Genomic DNA, 4,457 nt, shown 5'->3' with positions numbered 1-4,457 from the left:
TTTAAAATTATATATATATAATTATATATATATATATATATATATATATATATAGAGAGAGAGAGAGAGAGAGAGGGTTCTGGATTTGAATAAAGTTCAGATCCAGGTTTATTGATATTTATACCAGATATCATTACTTGTCAGTAAATAACCATTTAAAAAAAAAATTATCTAACCATGGAAAGTTTGAGTTTCCTTTTCTGTTTTTGAAATTTTAAATTGAAAAGGCTTTGTGTAAACCGCAGAGAGAGGGAGGCAAAGGGCCGGGAATACTGTGAACGGCAATAATAGTGTTTCGTGGCCCTGCTGTTCAGCTGACAACAAATCTCCAACGCTTGAGTCTGTGCGCGTAGCTTCACGCTCTGCCAAATGGAATGCTAGACGAGATTTAAATCCAGGTTTAACTACATTGACGTCTACACGTCTTCATTGATGTTCCAACTCTATATCTATAGTTTAATTCTTTTCAATATTACCCCTGTAATGTCTGGGAAATAAAACATCATTTATTTCTTATACTCTCTCTTATTCTTCGATAATCTATCACTTCTCGTCAAAATAACTTGAAATATAGAAACTGAAAAACTTAAAACGGTGGACTCGTAGTTAGGATTCGGTATGTATTTAATCATCAGGGGTAAAATTGAAACTTTTAGAAAGCTATAAGGATTGTATTGATAGATTCTAGAAGGCTGTAAATCAAGCAGTGATGAAACTGTAGAGATCAAGCTGTAGTTTTTCCAAATTTATTTCCCCAGTCCGATCGATTGAACCACCCAATATCAAGGGTGATTTGCTTCTAGGTGAGTTACAAGTGATGTTTTTTTTTTTATTATTTTTGGATTATTTGATGAAATAATTATAAAAATATTATAAAAAATAAAAATATTTTTAAAAATAACCATTACTACTATAAAATGTATTTTATCACTAAAATAAATTAAACTAGAGGCAGAGAATTACAATTTAAACAAATATTCATTGAAATGCTATAAACTAAGCAACGTACAACTTGCATGAACAGCGCGAATAAATGATGAGAAGGATTGACTTGCGTGATGGAATCACGAGACAAAGAAAGTCAATCATTATTAATTATCATCTTCAATGTTACACCAGATATCACCATCGTGAAAGGATGAAGTTATCATTATCATTAGACTTCGTAACTTTTATATCACGTTAAAAAAAAAAAAAAAAAAAAAACAGTCCCTCACTTTTACCCTCTTAAAATCTTCTCTTTGCTCCCTTGACTCGTGCATGGCTGGAAAGTCGTAAGATATGAGTAAATAGGTCATGAGGTTGAACAACCGTGATTATCAAATTGGATTTATTTAGAATTATAACCAGTAATTATAATTTAAAATATTTTTTATTTTTAAAAAATTACTTTTTAATCAGCACATCAAAACAATTTAAAATATAAAAATAATTTTATTTTAAATAAAAAAATACAAGACACAGCCTCTAACTTATGCCAGTTAATTCAAGTAATTTGTGATATAAATATAATATATGTTGTTTTAAATTAAACTAAAAGAATAGTTATATCTGATCGAAATCTTAATGACCCGTTGAGATTCGAATTGAAAGTAGCTAGGTAAACTCTAAGATTTATTTTTTAAAAAATAAAATCACAGTTTTTCAAACCAAGATGATTGATGCAAGTTGACTTGACTTATAGAAGAAACGTGGTGGTTCAAGACTCATCCGTGAAAATAAAACCATGGTAGTTGTATGATGGTTAATGCGTGAATTGAAATTTTAGTAATTACATATATTTAAATAAAAAATAAAGATACTTATAGTATAAAAATAAATATACCAGGTTATAAAAAATTTAATACGCTCGCATCAAGTGTACATGTCTGCGTGCCATGTGTTGATCCAATAAATGTATCATTTTGTATTCATCAGAATATAAAAATATATTTTATCATACGAAAATTTTCAAACTTATATGTATTAAAATGATTTATCAGGTTTCATTAAATTATTTTATTAAAATATGATAAACCACAGGACCCTGAGGACCTTGCTATTGATAGACAATGATGCCTGAGAAAATCATGTTACATGAAAATTTAATTTTTTTATTAAAAAGTAATTTATTTTCATTGTAAATCATTTTAGTATTATAATTTTAAAAATATTTTTTAAAAAAGATAAAAAATATGTTATTTTAATATGTTTTAACATCAAAAATATTTTAAAAAATAATCACAATTATATTTTCAAACCGTCCGAATTCAAAACTGCATTATTTGAATTTTTTGTTTTCACAATTTTATTATTTAATGGTAATTATAACTTTTCATAGCTAATTCAATTTTATTGTTTAAAAATAATTTTTAAGGTATAAAAAATATATTATTTTAATATATTTCAATATAAAAAATATTTTAAAAAGTACCTATAATTACGTTTTAAAACGATAAATCCCAAAACTGTATGTTTTAGATCTTTTATTTTCACAGTTTTATTATTAAATGATAACTATAACTTTCCATAGCTAATTCAATTTGCTATAATGTTTTATACAATGCTGTGTTAATACCGCGGTGGAAATAATTTTGGTAGAATAACCGGTGGTCCACGCATCAAAGCATATGATCATGATGAAACACTGAATAAATATATATAGTACAACTTAATTATTATAAAAATTATTTAAATATTTTTAACTGTTCGTGCAAGTAAAATATTATTAAGTCCACGATAATCATCACCGTCACCATGTTATGCACAGTTTCGAGATCATAATCATATGCACTCTATGATTTAAACCAACCAAAATGGGGCCATTTGAAGCAGCAGCCTCGTGATATTTTGCCTTCCATGGAGCATGCTCTCACACGAGGCAACATTTCCCCAGTCATTTTTTTTCTTTAATTATTTAAGATTCAATTTCAAATGTTGAAACTCAAGCCTTGTTTTAATATTAAACTCTTCACGCGGTTTTCAGTGGGAATTTCCTGGTAAAAAACAAATTCATAGCTGCAATTCTTGTGCTTTTCTGGGGTGCTTGTGTGTGTACAAACATTATAACATGGATAAATCTTTGTTATATGGCGTTAAAAAGAAACCAATATTGCTGAAGAGAAGTTGTTTCCTTTATCCTTCATAGAAGAGGAGATGATATAATTAATTATATTCCAGATTAGGAGATGTTATAATTAATTATATTCCAGTATATGACAATCATGTAACTTAATTAATTTTACAAGTTTTAAAATTAATAATTATATAAATTTTTAATAATTATCATATAAGACTCGAAACTTGAATCATAGAAAAATAAATATTTTAATTTCAAATTATAAAAATTATATTCCCAGACAGTATAATTTCTTCGAGCTTGTAGTGTCAAATTCTTCATGCGTTTGTTAATGGTGAATTTCTTGGCAAGAGACAATTCCATTTATTTAAATTCTTGTTCTTTTTTGAGTGTTTATATATTTTAAATATAAATATAACATAGTACTTTTTTTTTTGTCCGACACTAGTTTCTTAGTAGTTAATGGTGGTGATAAATATGTTTATGCCAACAAATAAAGCTGAATCGTGAAAAAAAAAAAATTTAGTTTGCTCGGCGCTATAATTGAATTTAAGGTATAAATTAATCCTAATATCAAATAAATATTTTTCACAGCTGTTAGATGATTATTTACGTTGCTTCTTGTTTTATTTTTTTATTTTTTTAAATTATAGAAGCATGTTGTCTATTTTTATTGTGTGTTTGAGATTACTGTAATGTATAATGTTTTTTTTTTAAGTGTATGAAATAAATTTTTGGTTTGATTTTTTATTATTGACATCATTATTTTAAAATTACTTAAATACATTAAAAATATTAATATAATATTTTTTATATTAAATGTATTTTTAAAAAACTTAAGAACAATTTTAAACGTATTTCTAGATATTTTTTTAGCTGAGTTCATTTAATAGTAATTAAAAAAAGCACCTTTTACCTAAAATCATATAACATTTCTAAATATTTTTTTAGTTGAATTCATTTAATAATAATTAAAAAAACACCTTTTACCCAAAATCATATAACATCATTGAACTACTTTACTAATGTAACTAATCACTAATAATAGAGATATTTGATCAATAAAGATAAACAACAAATAGCTGCGTCTACTAATGTAATTAATCACTGGTAATAGAGAAATTTGATCAATAAAAATAAACAACAAATAGCTGCGTGCCATTAATTATCATCGCTGATATTATATGTACTCAAGTAGAAAAATAAAAATGCACCCAAACAATAATAAAAAAAAAAACACAAACATTCGAATTAAAAATAGAATGAAAGTTCATAAGCGTTTGACATACATATTAGCATATCTTATATCAATTAATGGCCATGTTAGTAAATATTTAACAAAATCCAACAAGTCATTTAATTTTAAAAAATATATAAACTCATTTATTCAAATTAAAAA

This window comes from Populus euphratica, unplaced genomic scaffold, assembly GCF_000495115.2.
Source record: "Populus euphratica unplaced genomic scaffold, PopEup_1.0 scaffold3178.1, whole genome shotgun sequence".
Taxonomy (NCBI): Eukaryota; Viridiplantae; Streptophyta; class Magnoliopsida; order Malpighiales; family Salicaceae; genus Populus; species Populus euphratica.
This window is presented reverse-complemented; position numbering follows the sequence as displayed.